This window comes from Eublepharis macularius, chromosome 8, assembly GCF_028583425.1.
Source record: "Eublepharis macularius isolate TG4126 chromosome 8, MPM_Emac_v1.0, whole genome shotgun sequence".
NCBI lineage: Eukaryota > Metazoa > Chordata > Lepidosauria > Squamata > Eublepharidae > Eublepharis > Eublepharis macularius.
In genome coordinates, this window is record NC_072797.1 from 134,407,388 (window position 1) to 134,432,215 (window position 24,828).

A 24,828-nucleotide genomic window follows, 5' to 3' on the forward strand; every position below is an offset into this window, starting at 1 on the left:
AAATCTGGCTTCAGATTTTCATGCAGCTCGAACACAAGTTGCAATCGCCCAGCCTAACCTAAACCTCACAAAGTTGTTGTGTAAATAAAATAACTCCCATATATGCCTCTCTGAGCTCCCTTGCTGGATAGTCTGTTTTTACCTTATTCTTCCATGTAATCGTGTTGTGCTTCTTCAAGTTATATGATTTTACTGTGATTTTAAATTGTCTTTATGTTTGATGTAACCTGCCTTGAGCCTGTTTGTGGGGAGGGTGGGCTAAAAATTGAATAAAACAATTTATTTATTTATTTATGTCATTCATAGTCCGCCTTTCTCACTGAGACTCAAGGGGATTACATAGTGTGAGATCAGTCAGTATTAAAGACATTTCCATACAGTGTGAAGGACATTTCCATATACAATGCCTAGGATAAATAAATACAGTTTACAAAGACATAGCGTTCGCAAGGATCCAATACAGAGTAGGAGAATTGCTGAAATAGAACATAATCAATTCTAGGACTGACAGTAGACAACATGAGGCACAGGTAGTATATAGCAGTACAAATTTAAAAGCAATAGACAATATGTAAGGCAACATATTGATGAAGTCTATGGTTCCTAACTCATTAGTGAAGCATCTGAGCCCCCCTTCCTACAATACACCCCTCCTATCTGAGTAAAAAGCCTTTTTGAATAATTCAGTTTTGCATCGTTTGCGGAAAGCCAGAAGAATGGGGGTTCTTCTGACCTCCTGAGGCAGGCAGTTCCACAAGGTAGGGGCCACCATAGAGAAAGCCCGTGTGCGGGCTGCTGTTGATTTCACTCATATTCAGGCTAGCATCTGCAAAAGATCCTATTCAGATGAGTGAAGCTGCCTTGGAGGGACATAGGGCGGGGGTGGACCTTTAGGTATGCTGGACCAAGGATGCACAACCTTTGTCTATATTCAGATGGAGATCATCCACTAATGCTGCTAGTGCTCTGTCCCATGCCCTGGTCTGAATCCAGACTAGAAAGGGTCTAGAGCGCTATCTTTAGGAGTGAGGTGATGGATTAGTGGTTGAACATCTGCCCTGCATGTGCGAAATGGGTGGAAAAATCTACCCACCTCACAGGTAATTGTTGTGGGATAATAATAAAGTACTTTGTAAACTGCTGTGAGTGTGACATTAAGTTGTCCTGAAGGGCGGTATATAAATTTAATGTTATTATAATATTATTAATAAAATCCCAGGTTCTGGTCCTCATCATCTCCAGTGAAAAAGATCAAGATGGGTAGCTATGTTGATCTGTCTGCAGCAGTCAAAAAGAGCAAGAGTCCAGTAGCACCTAGAAGACTAACAAAATCATTGGGAGGGTATGAGCTTTCCGGAGTCACAGCTCTTCTTCAGACATGACTCACGAAAGCTCATATCCTACCACAAATCTTGTCCCTCTTATAGGTGCTACTGGACTTTTGATCTTTTCACCTGCAGAGGTGAGCTATGACTCATGAAAGCTCCTACCCTACCACAAATTCTGTTACTCTTAGACGTGCTACTGGACTCTTGCTCTTTTCCAGTGAAAAAGGATTTATTTTTAATTTTCTTTCTTTAAAACAGTGCCAAGCCGTCCTTTCCCTCAGCTTGTCCCCGGGGGCCCAAGGCAGGCGCCCCCCCCCCACTCAACTACCTGTAGCAGGTACAACTGGGTGAGGAGAAAGAGAGAGACCTGACCAGGCCTCAAAAGCAGCCGCCCGTTGTCATAGGAACGGAAAGTGTGTGTGTGGGGGAAGCCCACCTGCCCCTCCTCCCCTCACACAGGCTGCTGCGGCCCCAGCTAGGCCCCGCCTCCTCCCCCCTGGTTCCAACCGCCCTCCTCCCTCGGATGTGGCTGAGGGGGCGGATGGAAAGGTGGGAGGAGAGGCGGCGCGCTCGCTCGCTCCTCCCGCAGTGCGCATGCTCTCCTTCCGCGGCGGCCCCCGCTCGGGCGCTTTCGGCTCCGCTCGGCTATTTCCGCCTCTTTGTTGTACTAACTCCCGATCGGAATAATTTTTTTCCTCCCCTTTCTAACCTTCTCCTGCCCCCCCTCTTTAAATTCTTTTTAAAGCCCCAGCCCCGCCCCCAAGCGGCCCCCGCGAGAGTCTGAGGGGAGCGGGCCCCTCCCCCACCCCACCCGCGTGGCCGGCGCCGTCCTCGTTGCTGCTGCTTCCTCCTCCTCCTCTTCCTCCTCCCCCCAGCCAGGTCAGTGTCTTCTCTCTCTCTCTCTCTCTCTCTCTCGCCTTCCTTCCTCCCCTCCCCAATTCAGAGGCCCTGAGGGGCTGCTCCCCCCCCCCGGCCTCTGGGCCAGGGGGCAGGCATGGGGGCGCTGCTGAGGGAGCTGCCTGCTCTGGGTGGGGGGCGACGGCGGGGGCTGTTTTCAGGGGCGGGGGCTGTGAGGAGGCAGGTGGAGAGGGGCCAAACGCCTGCCCTCTTCACGCACGGCTCGGGGGTCTCTTTCTGAGGGGCGGGGGGGCGTTTAAAATTTTGGCAGGGTGGGTGGGCTTGAAGGGGCGTGGGGGCGCTTCCCTACAACTTTCTACCACTGGGCTTGTCCGTGCCCTCGAGAGAAAGGGGATGTTCCTGCTTCCTGAGTTGGGAGACTTTCTCGGATAATTGAGAGACACCCCCCCTCCCCACTTAGGGATGACTTATTGTAGTGGATTCTTTCTCCTCTTTCCCCCATAAACCTCAAGTTAAGTTATGATTGTAGAGACTTCTCTCTCTTTCTCCCCCTTCCTCATATAGTGCCCCCCTCAAAATATACCTAATGTTTGTTTTAGTGACTTCTTTCTCTTCCTCTTTCTAACCTTCTTCCTCTGTGTAGCCCTCTCCCTCAACTAATACTTAGTCCTTATTTTCGTATTTTGGGACCTTTTCTATTCCCATTCCCCATGCAGTCCTCCCACTCAAAAGTACAGCCAAAATTGCTCTATATATTTATCTATGCCTTCATTTAGTGACTTTCTTCTCTCTTCCTTCTCAAGTGTTGAGTTGCTCAGAAATTAGGTAGCCTTAAGATGTATCCTGTGCTTTAAATTTAAAAGCTGAAATTTAAACAAAAGTATCCTTCTCATACTTGTCACACACACACACACACACACACACCCCAGTTATGCGAAGGAGTAGTCTGGCTCACATGGTGACTAAGGGTTTGTTCACATCAGTGCCTTGCTTGTATGACAATGCTTGCTGCTTGCGTGGTTTAATTTGTGACTTTGCTCTGAAAATGTGTATGTGTATATATATATATATATATATATATATATATATATATATATATATATATATATATATATATATATATATATTCAAAGCGTTTGTTTGCTTGTTTGAAGGTCTGTCAAAGCACAATGCCTGTCTTGATTAACTTGTAGCTTGCCCTCCTTGGAGGAGCTGAAGCATTCATGACCTCAGGTGTCTTAAAGGAAATAATCAGTTTTGAATTCTGTAGTCCAGGGATTGTTCAGTCTGAAAATACCTGTTAAGGTTGTCATCAGGGAAGTTCATTCTCAACTACTTAGCCAAACTTTTTGTTTCAGAGTGGGCATTTTTAAATAGTCTCTTTGACGGTGAGATAAATGGCTATAGTGAGAGAAATTGTTACGGGAGGCACTGATCAGTTCAGAGCTGAAATGAACTTTTTACAGTACTATCCAAATTTAATTTTGTTTCTTAAACAGTCTGTTTTGAACACCTTTGTCTTTCTGGGATGGGAGCACTGCAAAAATGCGGATATGTATCGGTGAGACAATATAATTGTTTTGAAATGAGTGTTTCGTGTACTTGAGATCTTTGCTTCGTATCATGGAGTGCCAAACACACTTTTGTGGCTTCAAGTTCATTTGTCCAGGGTGCATTAAAATCCCTTTATGTTGGCATTTAAATTTTGTGTTGCTGTGGCAGTGTGGCAGTTAGAACCTAAATACAGATATGCTTTTAGAATGCTTCATATGCTCCTAGGTAGAATAATTTGTCCTAAATCTTCCAGCAAGCATATATTCCCCCCTCCTCAATTTTTATATTTTTACTATATCAACAGCATACTTTTGTAAGATGTAGTGTTCTTCACAACAAAGCTACAAGAAGTGCATAACTTCGTATGGGGGCTTGTCCTTGAACGACTCAATATTTTCAACTCAGTGTTATAGGAGTATGTAATCTGATTTTTTTTGGTTTTGTATGCAAATACATTGATACTGTATGGCAGGCTTTGCTTTTTCTCCTGATTCAAAAGCTTTATTATTTTTTTTCCTAACTTGTGGTGACCTGTTGGAAAGAAATGTTTGTGATACTGAAGAACTTATTACCTGGTGAGTAGTTCATTGCTAAGTTGTACACAGATCATCTATGCTTAAAAGAGAAATCTTATTTAAGTATACAAAGTGATATTTTACATAGTGAGGAGTATGTTTAAAAATAAACTAGCAAGGATCTCTTTCTTCCTGTAACATGGTAGGTTGCTACCCTCTTTTCCCCTTCCACGTGTACTGTGCAGAATGTACTTACTTCTGTTGCTCTTGTAATGTGGTCCAAAGAGACAGCGATAACTGGAATCTTGCAGTGATGCCAAAAATGTCTGATCAGGTGAACTTGGCTTCTCTCCGCAAAATCTTATTATGCCATAATACATCTGTTGGTCTTTAAGGTGTCACAAGTCTCTTCTTTTGTTTCATCTAATACATTGCTTTTCAAAGTAGCTGCTTTCAAGGAATCTTTTCCACATTGGTTTGTAGTTGTCACTGTGCAAAACAATTCATTTGGTTTGTTTCCTGGGCCTTTTGGGCAACAGATCGTCTCTGAAGCCCTTGTCTGACCAGAGTTTCTCCGAGCCCCTTTCAGGTGGGGGTGGGGGAATTGAGGGAAAACAGGAAAAATATATTTTAATAAGTAGCTTAAAACAGCCACTTTTAATAATTTAGGCCCAAAGTATATCTAGTCTAGCTTGATCAACTCTTACACTAACTTCAAATTAAAATCTCATAGTACCAATTGTGCATCTAAAGATGCATATACTGTTCACATACTGTGGAAGTGAGAGCTTCTAATTGGCTTTGCCATATATTAGCTGGGGGGGGGGCGCGGTCTGCCCCTGCATTGTGCGTGGCTCACGTACTTTTTCATGCCAACAGGAAAGAGAAATTCGTATTTCAGACCAGCAAAATTAAATTACAAGTTTTAAGCATAGCCATACAACACATCTTAGAAAAACTGTGTGCAATTGATTGTCACTCTAGCTTTCATTGAGATATGAAGTAATTTACGTACTTCTTTAGGTCTGTGTAGCTGTGAATGGCAGAAAAAGTGGCATGTACCAACACAGTTTCAGTGCCATCCTTCCTAGGGGAGGGGGAGGGGTCTGTCCTGTAATGCAGTCTGTTGGCCCAACTCTCATTGCAGCCAGACTTGATATCATATTTCAAGAACACAGGCTCATTCGAAGATAGCTGGCTCTGTGGTGGCCAAAAAGCAGCCAGATTGGCATGCCAATAAACTCTCCTGCATTCTGGCCTCGAACAACTTCTCCCATTCTGCCCACCTTTCATTTATGAAAGGCATTTGTTCAAGCATTCTGTGTGTCTGTACTTCATTTAATCCCCAGATTTCTTTTCAGTGGGGATCTTGCAGCATCTTACATCAGTCTTTTCTCCTTTATTTTATCCTCACTACAGCCTTGTGAGGTAGGTTAGGCTGACAGCATGAGTGGCCCAAAGTTACCCAGCAAGCTTCATGTCTTGAGGAGAGTGGGCTGTTAGCTAGTCTACTTCTCTTGGATCACTGATACCTTGTGTATGATGTCTTGCCATTTGAGCCAGCTCTCAGTGTCACATTTTTTGTCCTGCTTTCCTTCCAAGAAGCACCAGGAAATGTACATGGTTCTGTATTTCATATATCCTACCAGTACCCTGTGAGATAGCTCAGGCTGTGAGAGGGATACTGGGCTAGGGTCATCCAGCAAGTTTGGTCGCATGGAGCGTGTAATATGAATGCAGTGTATCCACTGTGCTAGAGATTATTTTCAGTTTGCACAAGAAAACAGTGAGTGAGCCCAGGATGAAGGGAAGCATAGAGGTACTTAAGCTGTACAGATATTTTTGTATTGTGAACACCTGTTTGCTAGCTCTGCTAGTCCGAGGGTTATAAACCAGTCATGTTACTGTCTGTTGTGTACATTCTTATCCTGGTTTTGCTTCAAAGAGCTCAGCATATTTTGTGAGTGTGGCTAGGCTGAGAGAAAGTGGCTGGCCCAAGTCACCCATTGAACTTTACGGCAGACCTGGGCTTTGAACTGTGTTTCTTCAGTGCTAGTCTGGCACTCACCTCTACACTGTACTAGCTTCCTTGTTTCGAAGTGTGAGAATATTCTGAGGTTAAAATGAACAGCTGTGCCTCGGTGAGGAAGGTGAACTGTAAATGAAGCAAGTAAATAAAATACTTCTGATTTCAGTAGGAATATTAAAGCCCCCCCCCTCTCTCACACAACTTTCAGGAAGAATCTATTTATTGCTGGCTTTATCCCTAAAACTCAGGTTGGGTAATGCAGATATTGCAGCAATTGCACTTTACAAAGAAAAAAATGAGTCACTGTTTCCTAGATGCATTCAATACAAATATATTGGTACAGCTCAGTGCCTTTATGCCTCCAGTCCCCTGGCTATAGCAGAGAAGCCAGAGTTGACAACCAGATCTGTTGCTCAGGCCTGGACAAATCTGGTTCCAATTTCAGAGTTGCACCCAGAGCCAGCCTGGCACAGCCTCTCGGAGACTCTTCCCTTTCACCTTTCTCTCTCTTGGCCACTGAAGACCAGGCTTTAGGCGTGGTGGTGATGGCTGCTGCCATTGGCAGCCTCTTTAAAAGTACTCTCCCACTGCTGCAGGGTGTAAGGGGCCAGTATTTATTTGCTTAGTTGAGTTGGGTGCCCAGAAATCATCCAGCTCTCCCTTTACTGCTTTAATGTTACACTGTCTGTACCTGTTTTACAGTGAACGAGAGCTGATCTGTAACTTCAGTCTGTAATATTTAGAATTCTAAAACTCCCCGCTCATAGAAAGCTAGTTTGTGAGGTAGAATCGTACTCTGAACCCTCATAAATATTCTCTGAGTGCGGGAGGTTTTTTTAAATATGGAGGAGCTTTGAACCCGGTGATTCTCCCCACCTGTAGCCTGATATGGCCCAATCTGTGACAAGCCTAATTACTTCATTTCTGAGTGTATAAATGATCTCTAATGCTGGTCCAGCCAGCTACTCAGTCAATTGCAGATACATTTATAAGTGAGATGGCTTCTCTCTCTCTCTTAGCATTTCTATTCTTCAGTAAGCCAAGAGAGCAGAATAGAGCATCGTTTCCTTCTGGCTTCTAAACCAGTCCCTAGACTGTGTTCGCTCTTTTTTTCTTACTGTAGTCCTTAACCCTGTCATAATATTTTTGTCTGTTCCTGTTTTGGCACCAAATATGTGCCTTTCTCTTAAATGTGTGGTTGAGCAGTGGAGAACGAATACCTTTTTATTAACCCCTTAAACATGGCCTTATTGAATGACTGCCAGTTTCAGACTTTGAAATTAAAACTGGTTGTCTAACAGCAACTTTTAAAGAATTTTGTGAGTCTTGAAGGTAACCACAATTTGTTTGATTTCCTGCTTAAAGCAAGGGTAGGTAGTCATGGTACACCTGTCCAGTTGTGGCTTGCCAGCCCATTTTACTCAGAATTTGGGGCTGCCCAGGCAACAAAAGTGAGCCTCTGAGATGCTGGCAGTGCAGCCAGCTCCCGTGGTGTGAGAGAAAGCAACAGACATGGCTTATGCCTGTTGCTGCTCCTGTATAGCTGCTTATGGAGGGGCTCTGGCTTTGCATGCAGAAGATCCAAGGTTCAGACTCTGCCTTCTCCAGTTAAAGGATCAGTTAGTAGGTGATATGGAAAACTCCCTATCTAAGGCCCAGGAAAGCTGCTGCAAGTTTGAGAAGGCAGTACTGACCTTGATGGGCCAGTGGACTGATTCAGTATAAGGTAGCTTCATGTGTTTATGTGCTAGCTGGATGAAAGCTGAACTCTTGAGAGTCTGGGGTCTCCCCTGGATCTTGGCTTGTTCCAGTATGTCGAATCAAATACAATCCTTCTCCCTCCCCGTTTTGGTAGGTAGAAATTGGTTTCCTTGGCACTCAGACCCAAAAGGTTGCCCAGCTATGGTGTGAATCATTCCAAGTCACACGGATAGGCTTATTTTAATTGGCCATGTTCTAGTCCTTGCGAGATTATCTTAAAGCAAGTTCTTGACCCACATCCAGTCCATTTTCCTGGATTTTACATAATGTTCAGGATAAAGGAAGCTTTGTTCACTTGCTAGCTGTTGCCATTGATATGAACGGTTATCTTGTCATTCAGAGAAGTGTGTTAAGTATATTTGTATATCAAAAGGCCTCTTCAGATGTGAATATTTTCTATGGGGAAAGCACTTCCAAACATGAAGTAGCGTGAAACCAGTATGTGTGTGGTCATAGTGGTCAGTTACCACCCAGTTTCAAGCCTCCCGTTCCTTGGTAAGGTGAGAGAATGGGTGGTGGCAGAACAGCTGCATGGGTTCCTGAATGAAATCTCAGCTCTAGATCCCTTCCAGTCCGGCTTCTGCCTGGGGCATGGGATGGAGACATCTGCAGAGACCTGGATCGAGATAGATTGGCGCTGCTGATATTACTGGATTTGTCGGCAGCGTTCGATATGGTTGATTATGAACTTCTGATCCACTGCCTCACCCATGTGGGGATACGTGGTGTTGCCTTGCAGTGGCTGGTCTCCTTTCTCCACAGTCAGGGACAAAGGGTGGTGCTTGGGAAGATACTGTCATCCGACCAACCTGTGGTGTGCGGTGTCCCACAAGGGGCAATACTCTCCCCATTGCTGTTCAACATCTGTATGCGCCCCCTTGCCCAGTTGGTGTAGAGCTTTGGATTTGGGTGTCGTCAATATGCAGATGACACCCAGTTATACCTGATGATGGATGGCCAGCCTGGCTTGGCCCCAGATGTCCCGGAGCGTGCCTTTGATGCCATGACTGGTTGGTTGAAACAGAGTCGACTGAAATTAAATTCTACAAAGATGGAGGTCCTGTATTTGCGAGGGGCGTTAGGTGCCAGACTCCGACTCCCGACCCTCAATGGGGCGCCGCTTACATCAGTGTTGTCAGTTAGGAGTTTGGGAGTGATCCTGGATGCCTCCTTGAAAATGGAGGCTCAGGTTGCAGCGGTTGCCAAGTCCTCTTTTTTAAATCTATGACAGACCAGGCAGCTTGTCCTGTACCTCTCAGTCAGTGACTTAACTACGGTGATCCAGGCATCGGTCATCTCTAGGCTGGACTACTGTAACTCGCTCTACACGGGGCTTCCCTTGAGCCTGACCTGGAAACTGCAGCTGGTTCAGAATGCAGCAGCACATGCTATTGTAGGAGTGCCGACTGGAGCGCATAGAACACCTATATTGCACCAGCTGCATTGGCTGCCAGTGGAGTACCGGATCAGGTTCAAGGGTTTGGTATTAACATACAAAGCCCTATGCGGACTGGGACCAGCGTATCTGCGAGACTGCCTCTCCTCATACGTGCCGCAGAGGATGCTGCGATCAGGAGAGAAGCATCTGTTGGTGGTCCCTGGCCCCAAGGAGGCCCGCTTGACCTCAACCAGAGCCAGGGCATTCTCAGTCCTGGCTCCAGCCTGGTGGAACTCTCTGTCCACTGAGACCAGGGCCCGGCAGGATGTATTAATCGTTTCGCCAGGCCTGTAAGACAGAGATGTTCTGCCAAGCATATGGTTGAGGTCAGGTTTAGCTTCCACTGGCTGAAAAATGGAGAAGAATAAAATCTGAATCCCAACCTACTAGGGTTGTCCACCACCTTATCTTGTTGAGCTGTGTCTGCTGCTATTGATTGCTGCCATCTGAATGTATATTTTTGCGTGTGAAGTTTAAAAAAAAATCTATTTATGGTTTTAATTGTATAAATTAATTTTAAATGTGTTTTAAAATGCTGTAATCCACCCTGAGCCCTTTGTGGGGAGGGTGGAATAGAAATCCAAAGAAAATAAATAGGTGCTAGATGCATGGTGCTAGATGCTCAAGATGCCTTCCACAGAGGATATATAATTATTTGGGATGCTCAAACTGTGCTTGGAGGCTGTAAAGGGGCTGGACAAGTCAGAAGAACTCTGAATTGATGGAGGTAAGTCAGTATGGGAATTGGTGTTCAGCCTGTTTCCTTAAAAGCTGCTGTTTACCACATAGAGGTGCTTCTTTGTCCCTTGATAGCCTGGTGAGGAAGGTGGTGAGGCGTGCTTTTTAACAGTTGGTATTGCTTAGCTGTGGTGATCCCTGGAAATAACTGACCCAGCTATCTTCATAACATGCCTTGGTGTGAAATCCAAATAAGATTACAGTAATATGCTGCATGTAGGGTTGTCTTTGAAGACAGTTCGGAAATTTCAGCTGATGAAACACTCAGTTTTGTAAGAGTTCATGGGAACCTGGTGTGTTGAGCGTGTAGCTTCACTGCTGTGCTGGTTACAATGGCTTCCAACTTGTTTCTTGGCCCATTGCATGTTGCTGCTTTTGTTTTTTAAAGCTCTTTGGAACCACATATATCCATACAAACTAGCCAGGATCCAGCATAAACTGCATTGTTTGGGTGACTGGCTTACTCCCCTTTTATTGGCTTGATTAGTTTGATTGATTTCTGTGGCTATCAGATTGTGGAACTCACTGTCTGTCCATATCTTTAAAGGCTTTCCAGAAAAAATATGAAGGTCTGGAAAGTGTTTTATAAAGTTTAATGGTGTTATCATCTCTGCCTGGGGTTATTAATTGGATTGTATTTTTGTCATGGTCTTATTGATGTTCTGATGCGTTATTCTCTTGTGTGTTCTAGTTGGGTAATAGAAAAGCAGGATATAAATTCTAAAATGATAATACTAACTTCTTTCACTGGAGTGTTTCCCTAGTAGGAATTTGTCATGTTTAGCAGCCTTGAGGGATAAGGGAGTAGTTCAGCGGTGGCCACTCCCTGTCCCATTTCAAGACCAAATTACAAGAGGGTGCCTCTTACGTTGCAAATTGAAGTACACCTTACCCCCACCCCCCACCGCCATGCCTTGGGATGGTTTTTACTTCTAGTCTTCTTAGCTGGGGAGAAAATCAGAATGTAGACCTGGCTCTGTGCAATAGCCAGCTGTATGGGACTTCTTGCTTTTACGAGGAATGTGGCAAACCCAAGCTGCCGGTGACATTTGGAGCACAGTTTCCCTAGGCTGGCTACCCATAGGTTTGTCAGAGTAAAGGATGGAATATTTGAATCATGCTAATTTTAAGAATTCCATAATTGAGTTTTATATAAAACTCTATAAAGGAGGGACCAGCAATTTGAGTTTGCTATGTACTGTGAGGTAAACCAGAAGAACCCAGAAGGTGCTTTATTCTCCCCAGCCCCTTCTCCCAAGTGGTTTTGTGATAAAACTGTTTGCTGACTAGGACTGTAAAAACTACAGGGAATTAAGCCACTACAACCAGTTAAATGTATGTCATACGAGCATGCTGCTGTATAATATTAGAAGCAACAGCATACATGCAAAACAGCATTCAACACTGCTGTTTTAAGAGCCATCAGGCAATTTAAATGCATGCATATGCTTGACCTTCCAGGTTTCATAAACTCTTGTGATTGTTTCCATTTTATTGGTGTTTGAAGGGGGGAAATTTGGAACCTCATATAGCAATGTGTATGCGCTTGAGCCAACAAAGGAAGCTGTGAGAAGGACTCTGAAAGCAGAAACTGTTGCCAAGGCTATTCATATAAAGTATAATCATAGGCAGACATAATCTGTGCACGTGAAGTTGGTCTATACTGCTTGTTCCCAGTACTGTCAATAGGCACGAGGGATTCATGTGATGGTGCCCTGAAGGCTTGATTCTAAGCCTCGGCTTTATAGCACAGTGCTGGAGGCTATTTAATCTTTCTCCTATGCCTGAAAGCAGATGCCTTCCTGTATATGTGATGGCAAGATGTAGCTTCCTTGATGCTGACCTCTCATATAATCATAGTGCTCTGCTTCCAGGTCAAGGAATTGCCACTAGTGTTTCGAAAAGCACTGCTAGGCAGAGTTGCATTTGGCAAATCACATTCTGAAATAAAATATTGGGGAGGGGGGAATCATAAATTTTTCTTGTGGAGCCACTGGTACTTCTAATACCGATAGTTCAGTCTCACAAATAGCCACTTACTTGGGGTCAGTAACATTCCTTCTGGGTGAGTAGTTTGTCTGATCTGCTGCTCCTCCAGTCAACTTGTGATGCGCATGGATGCCTACTGTCCGGTAAGCTGCTAAAAACTGAGCGGATCATCCTACTTATCTGCAGGTCTGTGGTTAAATCGCAGTGATAATGTAATTCAGATCTAAGGCAAGCATGAGTGGCTGCATGTTATTTTGTCGTTCCTTAGCAAAATGCAGAAGTGTCCCATAATTAGACATTTATGCTGCCAGGATATGACTTCTGAATCTAAAGGACTATGCGCCTCTTAAAATAAATGCAAGGATCAGTTTGACCCTTTTTTTAAAAAAAAGCCTTAAAGGACATTTTATGAGAGTAGTAGTGGATCGAACCATCCCACAAGGACATTTCTCCAACAAAGCTGCTCTTTCTCCAGTGGAAGAGCCATTTAATTTGGAGGAAGGCTTCAAACCTGAACCAAAAGGAAAGGTATAAATATTTTAATAAATAGTTAATTAAATAAATTAATCAAATTTGCTCAGTGGAGTGGTAGGATAGGAGTAGGATCCACCCTCAACGTTATCAGTGTTTCTAGGTGGAAAATGTAACATGTAATCACGGTTGAAAAATTTTACCCTCAGGCCAGCATGTTGAACATACAAATTTGCCTCACACCAAGACAGATGGTTGGTTTATCAAGTTCAGTGTAGTCTGCTATGGCTGGAGTGACTCTCCAGGGTCTCATGTGGAAAAAGGTCTTTCTCAGCATCTGATTTCTGAGATGTTAGGAATAGAACTCCAGACCTTCTACAAGCATATCACACACACACGGTTTTAAGCTGTTTTTCAATTGACACTTTCTTGTCTTGGAGGATGGCAGGGGTGGGGTGGAAACTATGCATGCAAACACTCTGTGATGATAAACAACATCATATTAGCATAGTTGATCTTGGTGCTTCTTCCTAGCAAGCAATAGGTTGTCTTTGAGCATGGTGGTAACATGTACATGTTCAAGGGCATTGCTGGTCGAAGAGATGCCAGTTGCTGATAATTAAATCTCAGTCCTTCTCAACCAATGGTGGCAGTCTGTTTGGCAAATCCACTGTTTGGCCCTATCTGTGATCTGGATTTAGTTTGCTTAATTGTAGCCTTGGAGTCCATGGTTGCCCTAGAAATCGGGTTTGTATGTCACCTCATTCAGGTCAGGTATGGCAGTAGGTAGAAAAGGGACCACTTCACGACTTACTTAAATACCTGCTTTTATCATTTCTGTTTTCATTGTGTCTGATACAGGAGGCAGTATGAAGAAAACCTGTCTGTGGGTGTCTCAGGAAAAGCCACAAGTGTGTATGATGAGGAAAGCTAGTGGTGACATGTAGCTTCATGGTTTTTCTTTGGGGTTGGCAGGGGGAAGAAAGTCGTCTCTGCTAAGCTGAGTACGTGCTCTAGTGATGGAATCATGGTGAAACAGAGGAAGTCTTTCAGTTGTCTGCAGAGAGTTATGCCTTGTCAGATTTGGTATGGAAGACGCCTACCAGGAGAGAGATAAATGCCCTCAGGACTCTCTTAGGGGACAATCTACCAGACAGTTTTCTGACATCCTGCTATGTTCGTGCCGATAGCAATGACTGCCCATGACCCTTTAACAAGGTTCTGGTTTCACTGGTAGGCTGAAGCCTGGATACCCAAATTAATGGGGGTGGGTGGACCGAAGTAGGTCTCTCTTCAGACCTAATTTTTCTGAATGGACTGATGAGATGATTTTTAAGACAGCATTAAACCTGTATATTTTACTGTTTTTAGCTTCAAAATAAGGGAGAGTGGGCGAATTTTGTCAGTAAACCTTGCATAGGTTAATTATTTATTTACTGAAGTTACGTATTCAGTGATTCATAGAGTATCCTCCAAGAGTGAGTCATGCATTTTTCTAGGATAAATATGTTAAAAGCACCTGTTCTTGCACTATTGGTTGGCAATCTGTTGTACATTTGGCACTGAAGAGTAGCAACTCAGCAAAGGGGGGTGTTGTCTGAGGTTGCTGGCCTCTTTTTGCAGTCATGATTTCTCGCTGTTCCCACCCACCCTCCGTCTCTCACCACCTATGCCCAGGAACTGAAGCAGCTGACAGTCCTTTCCTCCTGGTTCCTCAAATGTCTTGCAAGAGTTTGGAAAACCCTGTTGTGTTTGCCCACATTACCTTGCTGTTTTTAAATATGCCTTGGAAGCCTGGAGGCAAGGAGTGGCTCTTGGGTGGGAGGTGGGCAATGGAACAAGATGGCAGTGGAGGTGGTTTGGGGAGGGGCTGCTGTCTCCTTCCACACCTGCCACCTAAGGCCACTCTTTCATCTCATTTTTTAAAAAGTTACTTATAACCTTGCTTTTCTCCCCAGAGTAGAACCCAAGTGGCTTGCCACGTTCTCTCTTCCTCCATTTTATCTGTGTGACAATCCTGTGAGGAAGGTTAGACTGAGAGAGAACGACTGGCCCAAGGTTACCTAGCAAGCTTCCGTTGCAGAGTTCACATTCTGCCAGTGGAAAAAAAAGAGCCAGATTGTATACCCTTTTCATTGTATAAGTTTTTTTTTTAATTTAATTCATTCTTTTTGAGAGAATTAGATAAATTTGGGCAGTTCTTCCACTGGGTTCTGAGGAGACTAATATCAAGCTACCAGAGCTAAATTGTGGATAGGTTTTTTTAAATTCTGAGAATACCTTCCAGGAATTCTGGATTCATGTTAGTGTACCCATAATATCTTTCCAGTAGCTAGATCTGAGCAGAGAATTGTCTATAACCATAGGCCGTCACAAATTTTCCAAACCTCACATCAATTAATAAACAGTTAACTTCCAGTATCACTATTTAAAATGGTTAATTAAAATTGATTAAAACAGTACAGTATACCAAACTATCCCAGGAGTCACGAAAGATTGTGTTCTTGTTATCTGACACTGATAACCATGTGTCTTACAGAGTCTCTCAGTTTGCACTTGCAGCCAAGAAGATAAGATCTAAGGTGGTACTGAATGAGACTTTTCTGGATTTCAGAATGTGTGTTTGTGGCTGGTAGGATTTCTTTAGTGAAAACCTAATTTTTATGTGCGCTATGAGAATGGGGTAAGAGGTGCTGAAATGTGAACTTGGAACTCTGTCCTCCAGGAGGTGAGTGGCTGCAGACTTTCGGGGCTGAAATGAAAACTTTTCTGGGTTGAAGAAAGATGGTGTTTGTTGCTTGATGCTTTTTTGCTTCTGCTTCCATTGAGATGTTTTTATGAATTCTGTGGAATCTGATTTTTAGCTTGTACACTGCCTTGAGTATCTTCGGATGGAGAGGCAGTTGATATATAGTCAAGTTAAGATTATCCTGTTACTTAGCTTTAAACCGCCCCCTCTCCAATCATAGCATGTTGCAATAGAGCCAAGCGAGCTCTATGCTGGAATGCTGGCCTGGGTTATGAGAAAACTTCATATCCTGAGTACTGATAATTAAAAGTATCATTCCATTAATGTGGCCTGGACATTCAGCTGTTTAGATAATTTGAAACTACATCTGGGTTTACTTTGTTTCTTTCCCCACCACCTCAAAAAATGAAAGTTTACAAAAGCCCCCCTTTCATACAGATCTGATAGTTTGGGCGACTTAGACTGTGTTCTAAATTTTAGCTCCTTCTTATAATCAGTGCAGTTTAATTGTTTTGGGGGTACAATTTGAGCCCTTCATTTTCATGGAGAGTAGGCCTTCATATTTTAAAAAATTAATTAGAATGGCTTGGACTATACACTCACTCACATACATACATACATACATACATACATACATACATTCATTCATTCATTTCAGGGCTGTAACCAGGAAGTACCCTCACAATTTAACAAGCTTGACATCCCATCAGCCAGATAGTCAGTGAAGCCCAGCATCTTTTATTTATTTCAAATATTTTTATACCACTTTTCTACTAAGTGTACCCAAAGTGATTTACAGAAAAGATACAAAACAAAACAAAGTGAAAAAGCAAATAGTGTCAGTCATGCAATGCAGCAATAGCCAGATCAACTTGGAGTGGCGGAGTGAGAGTGGGGTAGAGAAATTCCTACACTTCCTTTTTTTTAAAAAAATAATTTTTTATTTTTTAATTACTAAAATCGAAAACTACAAAAAGGGGAACAGGGGGAGAGGGAAGAAACGACATATAAAAAACACACACTGCAACTACAAGTTTTGCATTCCCTTCATAATACAATTATTTAAAGTTAAACTTTCTAATATGCTATTAGATTGGTAGATCTCATAAAATACGAACTACAGTCAGGATCAGGTCTTCTCCCCCCCTGCCCCCGTGTCTCGGTCGCAGCTCTCTCTGAACAGCTACTAGAAATTCCTACACTTCCAAAGCCAGCAGCATAGAACCATTTTGCTTACTATTGAAAGAATAGTACATAATATGCAGTGTGAACTTCATTTAGGAAGAGACTCCATAATTGTGGTGCCACTAAGGAAAAGGCCATTTTTTCAGTGGCCACATGAGACCTCGTGAAGAAGTGGCTCAGAAGGTCAGTGTCATTGCTGCGTGGGTTCATGTAGGAGGAGAGACCCAGCCCCAGACCATTAAAGGGCTTTCAAGATGATAACCAGCACTTTGAATTGTACCCAGAATTTAGCTGTGTACCCTGACCTGGATAGCCCCGGTGAGCTTGATCTTATCACATCTCAGAAGCTAAGCAGAGTCAGCCTTGGTTAGGGTTGCAGAGGCAGGCAGTGGCAAAACACCTCTGTTAGTCTCCTGTCATGGAAAACCCACTGGGGTCGCCGTAAGTCCGCTATGACTAGAGGGCACTCTCCCCCACAGCTCAGTTATGGGCAACTCCAGTAAATAATGTAGATGGTGTACTCTGATCTGAATGAAGTTTCTGAAGACTCTTGCAAGGTAACCCTGTCTACAATGCATTGTGGTAGCCAAGCCTGGATGATACTAAAGTGTGACTAACTGACAACTTTGGTGAAATTGCAGCTTTCCTGGAGGAGACCCAGCTCACATATTGACTGGAGTTGCAGGGGGAGGGGGAGAATTTGTGTGTGTATGAAAGACAGATGCAGTATGAAAAGTGTATAGTGCATTTCTCACCCCCCTACGAGAGAGAGAGAGCTTTTTTATTTTGCTAGAATAGTTCTATGTTCCTAACTAATATAAGAAGGGTCCCTACCTGCACATCTAAGTCTGAAGAGGCAACTGAATGCCCTCAGCCCAACATTCCAGCCCATATTCTGCTTGGTTTGCTCCATACTACGCTGCTGGCCTTTATTATGAGGTATATTCAGGCCCCAGCATGCAGATTCCCCCCCCCCCCCCTGCAATCTAATCATCAGGATGTCTTGGATGATGTGTGTTGCATTTTTCTGTAGCTTGGAAATATTTGAGGTCCTTGCAGAGGTGGAGAATGGTCAGTAAAATCAGTAAAAGTCAGTTTTGGTCAGCAATTTGTCAGTTTTTTAAAATAATTGGTCAGTAAAGTCAGTATTTCTTTGTTTTCGTGAACACAATTTGTGGTTTTGTTTTTGCTACTGCATTTTGGGGGAAACGTGATGACTCAGTGAGAACACAGATAACTAGTTCTGGTAGCCACACTGTGGTTACAGATTGCACAGGAACTATTCTTACTTTACAGTGTCAGAACTTATCTGAGTAATGAAAACAATTTCAGCTGACTGCTTTTGAGCCATCTTGTGAACATACTGGGGAAGCTTTCCAGTTTGTTTCCAAGATTTTTCCCTCTCAAGGACAAAGGCACGGTATCTAACAACAGATGCGCTGGCCCTATACTTCAGAAAACAGTTGCTGAAGGACTTTAATAATGCATATTATACTTTGTGCTATGATGAAACCACAAATGCAGCATCTTAAAAAGAATTGCTGGTAGCTGTTAGATACTGGTCACAAACCAAAAACACGATTGTGACTAGGCACCTCTAGACTTTTTTAATGGGTTCAGCAACAGCTAAAGATATTTACAGTAAACTGGATGAAGCTTTGGCTTTGTCACAACTTCCTTGGTCAAAACTGCTAATGCCAATGGGCCAAATGTCAACAAGGCTGTCACTAAACTCATGAATGATTATCTTATTTTGACAGAGAGACAACCTATGGTAGGCATTGGCACTTGTAACATTCATATAGTCCATAATGTGTTCCATAGGGACATGGCAGTACTGGGAGATGATGTATCAAATTTAATTTTCCTTCTTCATGATTTTTTGATGGGTGGCTGTCACGAGGGGATTTCACGAAAATTCAAAAAGATCTTCGTATCCCAAATCATCATTTCTTGAAATATGTATTTTCTAGGTGGTTATCACTAGAAAGTGCTGCCGCAAGTTATGAATTACTTTAAGGACTTTGTCTTCCATAAAGTATAGAAAGATAATTAACCTCTTAAAACAAGAGACAGTGAAATAGAGGTGATGTTTTGTTGCACGAGTGCCCACTTATTTACAGAGTTCACTGGAGTGTTTCAGAAAGAAGAGCCTTTGGTACATGTGATGCACACTGAAGTAAAAACATTCACAAGAACCGTAATGAATTGCGTTTGTAAGAATTCAGCACCATTGTCCCTTCAAGTCTTCAGTGATGAGTACTAACATAACTGTGAGAGAAGAAATTAGTGGAAGTAGAATGTGTGACAAACAAAACTTTCTGAAAAGGAACAGCTACTCTTTTTAACGGGAGCAAAAAAACATTTCATAGCAGCCTGCAAACAACTTTATTTCAGTCATCTTTGGACAAGCCTATCCTCAGAAATCTTCAGTATTTAGCTCCAGCACAGCAGGTCAAGGAAGGAACTCATAAGGATATAATGAAAGTGGCAGCAGTACTCCCAATGAATTTTCCACTGGACATGATTGCGGATGAATGGACACTTCTTAGACTCGAAGATGAAACTGCCAGTGAAACTTGCCACATAGACACGTACTGGAATCAGTTCTTTGAAAAGACAGGAGAGCTCTGAATGCCCATCTCATGGTCAAAGAAACTTTATATCATGTATACAAAAACAAAGTATACCATGCCATTAAAGAGAAGGAGCAAAAAGAAAAAGGAACAGAAGTTAGAAAGCTTTCAGAAGATAATGAAAAGGATAGTATACAAGAGAAGCACGCAAAACTGAAAGTGCTGAGACAAGAACAGAACAAGAAGAGGATGATTGCTTGAATTTTGCTAAGTGATGCAACCGAATATGGTGGGATTCAACACTGCACGGCTCGTGCTAGAAAGCATGGAGAAAGTAGTGGAAGAAGAGAACGAGAAAAAATGCAGATGCAGTAGAGAAAACTGTTGAGAAACTAAAGAGTTTGTTAATAACTTTTTTCAGCAAAAAACCCAAGGATAAAGTAAAAACAAAGACAAGTTTTACCTAACAGTAATCATGTTTTGTTCTTACAATGATTGCTTTGTGCATGATTTTTAATGTTTTGCTGTTTTATTATCTGCAGTTATGTGATTGTTTTTAAAAGGGAATTTCTTTGCCTTAAATTTTGTACAATAATAAACCAAATCTTTATAAATTTGGTTTCCATTAAAAAGTGTGTGATGGCTGGCTATAGGGTTAGTGAAGGCCAGATAATAATAATTTTTAATGAAGTCTCAGTTTTACTTTTAAAACGCTAATTTATTGATAGGCTGGAATTAAGTTGTTCAGTAATTTGTCAGTTTTTAAAATTTTGGTCAGTAAAATCAGTAATTTTGACCTTTTGACTAGTTTCCATCCCTGCCCTTGAGACCTATGTCTTGAGGAAAAGTACAAAGTTTTCAGATATTTTTCAAAATAATCATGGTGCCTTTTGAGTAGTAACAAATTTCAGGGATTTGTTTCAGGGATCTCCAAGTGATAGCTAATGGGTGAAATGCATTGTGGTTTTGTGTACCCCCTCAGTAGTTTGACCAAGTCTACCTATAGTTTTAATTGGAAGGAAAAGAAACGTGGTGTGTGTGTGTGTGTGTGTGTGTGTGTGTGTGTGTGTGTGTGTGTGTGTGAGAGAGAGAGAGAGAGAGAGAGAGAGAGAGAGACCGGCAGGCCAGGGGTGTGTGTGCCCAAAATCCCTTTTGGGATTTTGCCAAGTCTGAGGGCATGCCACTGGGATGCTATTCTTGCTTGATGGAATCAGCTTAGGCATACTTGCTGTGAAGCTGTCAGTTTCTATGGTGAAATCTATTTCAAGTCCTTGGACCACTGGAGTGACCCCTGTATGTATGGAATTTAGCCAGTTGTGCTATTGTTTCCACTGCGGCACATAAGGAGCAGGTGAACGTGGAAGTCCCATTTTAATCAATGGAATGAATCCTAGTCCTGTCCTCTCACTCCACTGAGCTAAATTTGAAGCCTGCTTCCAATTTTGGTGGCCTTTCTCTTTAAGGAAGATCCACTTGTTGGAAGAAGGCTCCTGGGAGGATAGTTGAACCCACCACCCTAGTGTTCTTAGGATTGCAGCTGTAATGCCTTTTAATTTGCTCCACCTAGTTAGCCAACTGTGGTGTTACCTTTAGTGTCAGGAGTTGCTCACAGTTATTCATGTTCTGATTAAATCCAGGTGGGATTAATGCTATATGTTCTATGTGGGGCTGTCTATAGGGTACAGTTCAAGAGCCTCAGTTGATTTTAAATGGAGCCCTTAGGCCAGGGCATGACAAATCCCAGATGCCAAGTCACCATGGTGCCCAGAAATTTCATTTGTAGTGCTTAATATTTTCAGCCCTGATTTTATAGTCATGTGTCAGCAGTTCTCAGTACAAAACCTATTTATAATTTCACATAAGAATGACATAAAAAAGGACATGAAGTTTTTATCAAAGCTTATTTATAGACTAACTTTATACTGTGCAGTGATTGTAGATGAGTTAATTTCTTGACCAGTTGCTCTTGATATTGGCTCCAATATTAAATTAAATAGATATTTTTAAAGCAATAATGAAATTATGAAAAATTGGAGAGGTTAGGATTAGAGGTTAGCTTTTTGTTTTAATGAAGAAAACAACTTTTTAAAATTCTACATCACTATTGTCATAGCTGTAATAAAATTGCAGGAAACAAGATTAGGTTTTGTGGTTATAATAATTAGAAAACGTAATTTAAAATACAAAATCCTGAAGGCTGAAAAATGCATCTGGTTCTTTCATTTTTGTGCTAGGTCCTAGAGCCAAAGAAATTTTGTCAAGGCCTGCCCTAAGCTATTAACCAGTGTTACTGTTTGAGATCCTGTTTTGCTAGTTTTCTTTGCAGCACAATTCAAAGTGCTAATTTTGACCTATAAGGGCTATATTGGACCTGGAGTCAGTGTGATACCTTATCCCATCGGTACCTAGGATTACTAGGTCCCCTTCACTCCCGGTGGGAGGCACTCACCTTCTCCTGCACGACGACGTCACTTGTGGTGACATTACTTCTGGGCAATGCCATCACGCAGGCCTGTTTGGGGCCCAAATTGGCCTGCTGGCTGCGTTTAGCCGAGGCCTACTTGTTTATGCCCCGTTTTCTGATATTAAGTGGTATGCTTCACACATTGCCTTCTCAGTGGTAACAGCAATGGATGTTTGTCTGCTGGTAAATTTATATTCCTTTAGGTGCCAGATGAAGACATGTTTAATTTCTTCAAGCCTTTTAGATCCCCCCTGAAGTTCAGCTTCCTTGTCCTTTTACCAGAAGCTTTTGGCTGTCTTTCGAATTCTGTTTTTATGCTGTTTGTGATTTGATGTGTGTTGTTGCTCCTGCTTTAACTATTGGTTGTGTTTTGTCTTGATCATGACATTTTATATGCATTTTGTATGCAGCCTTGTATATAGTCATATACAGAGGCAGGGATCTAAATATTGCACACTAATTGATAGCTTTTTGGGAAGTGTCCTGACAGCACATGTAACAGTGGTTGCAAGTAACTGTGTTGATCTGCAGATAAATTCCAAAAAATGTAAGTCTTGTAATACTTAGAAATTTGGATATTACAGTGAGCCACTGAGGTCTAGGCAGCCAGCTTTCTGCCACATATTGGAGGTCAAATTTCTGCTAAGCAGGCCCCCCTCCAAGTTCTAACAGAAACCTACAAAATCATTTGAGCTGGCCAATTTTTATTATAACTGATTACTTAGGATAGGTAAAGGTAGTCCCTGTGCAAGCACCAAGTCATTACTGACCCATGGGGGAACGTCGCATCACAATGTTTTCTTGGCAGAGTTTTTATAGGGTGGTTTGCCATTGCCTTCCCCAGTCATCTACAGTTTACCCCCAGGAAACTGGGTACTCATTTTACCAACCGCAGAAGGATGGAAGGCTGAGCCAACCTTGAGCTGACTACTCATCTTCCCATCTTCCGCCAGGATCGAACTCAGGTTGTGACTCGTGAGCAGAGCTTGGGCTGCAGTATTGCAGCTTATCATTCTGCACCACGGGGCCACCTGATTACTTAGGATGCTTGATGTATTTAGGAAAATACTTGCAACATGGAGTGAATATCTTTGTGCCAACTGTATATTTGAATTGGCACTGGATAAGGTGGTGTGTTAACAATAACTCTGCACAGTAGCGCTTCTAATCTCAGTGTTTTTAACACATTCCTAATTAGGTGTGAAGTGATTGAAGTTGGTAGCATCTCACAGCGAATGAAGCGTATTCGGATTTCCTACAAATGTAGTTTGTTTACTTAGGTGGGTAGTGTATTAAGAGGGGAAGGTGATGTGAATTTAATTGATGAATTGAAGCCTCTTTTTGTTTTTGAAAAAGTTGAATCCATTTCTTTTGGAAGATAATCTTTGTGCTCAAGTTTTTCTCCCTTTTGGTGACTGAACATAGTACTTGAATATATTTCAAATGAATACGGAAAGTATAACGTGAAGACCAAAGTGAAGGGCCAGGTGGCAAACTGAAATAAACTATCTGTCCTCAGTTTGGGAGGACAAAAATGAGTTTGCTGGTAAAACAACCACCTTGTTCATTTATTTTAAAAACATGTTTTTGACTGCATAAGAAGCAGGTTCTAGAAATACAAAGAAGCATAATGAAACAATAAATAGAGCCCAGTCCATAAAGTCAGGCCCGGAATTTGAAGCACAATTTCAAGCATACTCATAGAAGGATTGTTGGCCCCCAAAGGCCCACAGCCCTTCTACACTGAGCTCTCCCTCTTTTCTTTGTAATGTACAGTTATCGAAATGACCCCTGTCATGCATTCTCCCCTCACCCCCCAGTGGGGAGTGTGTGGGGGGAGAGGGTGACTGGCAGTGCACGGTGTTGGAACAACACGTGATAAGGCTCCATAACTGCACTTCAGTGGAAAAGAGATAATTCACTGTGGAGTTGCTGTTTTCAGTGGCAGTACTGTGATTACCTTATCTAATTCTAGTGGCTTTTATAGTGGTTAGGAAGACATACCCTTAATGTGAAGGATGATTTGTTTTTCTTTGGCCTTCTGGATTACCACCTTTTCTCTTAAGAGGTGCCGATATCCTGACACAGAGATTCTATAAATTGGAGGGGAGGGGTTGGGGGAGCCTTGTCGTGGGTGTATGGGGAATTGTCTTCATTTGCTTTCCCCAATCCTTAATTGTTTGCAGGGCTTGCTCATTAAAATTAAAACAAATGAAATATATATGTGTGTCCTTTCTGAGGGCAGAGTGATCAGATGTAAAATTAGCTTCCTGCAGATCATGGTCCTTTGTAAACCAAGAGTAAAATTTTGGTTTTAAGTGGGTTCATAGCTCACCGTTATGAGGGAACTTGCTGTGTATTAAAACAGTGTTTGCACTAATGCAGGTATCATACCTAATTGTGGCTAGTGCTGGAAATGGAAGGGACAACAGATTTTTTTTTAATGAACAAGATGGGAGATGGCACAAGTTCACAAGACTGGTTTTCCAGTTTTCAAATCATGGTTTTAAGCAAGATAGTGTAGCATCTGTATTGGCACTTAGTAATAGATTCAGAAAGAGAAATTTGGTTATATAGAGCAGCACTTGCAGGAAAACACACTTGTGAGTGAGCATTCTGATATCCTCATGATTATGGGCAACTTATTTTTTTCTGTGTTGGTTCCCATAATGTTTAAAAGATGGGCTTTAGTAGTGTGCCTTTAAGCATTGGTGTGCATGTGCTTTGGAGCCTTTACCAGAACAGTATAATTATGTATTAGTACACTTGCCAATTCACACTAAGAATACTTTTACTGCTTTTTTTGAGCCTTTAAAAAGACAGGCGAAGATTCAGTTTTATAAAAATAAATCTTGAGTTAACTCCCCCCCCCATCATTTACAGATGTTGCTATGAACTTCACATGCATGTCAGTGCTATTTGATACCAGAGCTGGAAAAATACTTTAGGTTTCAAGGTGTCATTTTAAGTTCTAGCCCTGAACAGAAATGAATACTTTTATTTCATGGGCATTTAAGCTTAATAAGCTAGCCTGTTAGTACCCAGGAGAAATTAGGCAGTGGCTATTATTGTACTCGGCTTAAGCTGTTTTCTACATTTATATATAATATATGTAATGCATTGATTTGAAAATGGATTTTAAAAAATCAAGTTTTAATCATAATCCAGATAAA

At 42.2% G+C, this 24,828-nt stretch overlaps 1 protein-coding gene across 1 annotated transcript in view; it reads left to right on the top strand.

Moving 5' to 3' along the window:
* Positions 1-2,017: 2,017 nt before the first annotated feature.
* The window catches only part of PCGF3 (polycomb group ring finger 3), a 120,499-nt gene continuing 97,688 nt past the window's right edge, over positions 2,018-24,828 (top strand). The window contains exon 1 of the mRNA XM_054987320.1: positions 2,018-2,207. The gene's annotated coding sequence lies outside the window, so the exon portion shown is untranslated. The remainder of the gene's footprint in view (positions 2,208-24,828) is intronic.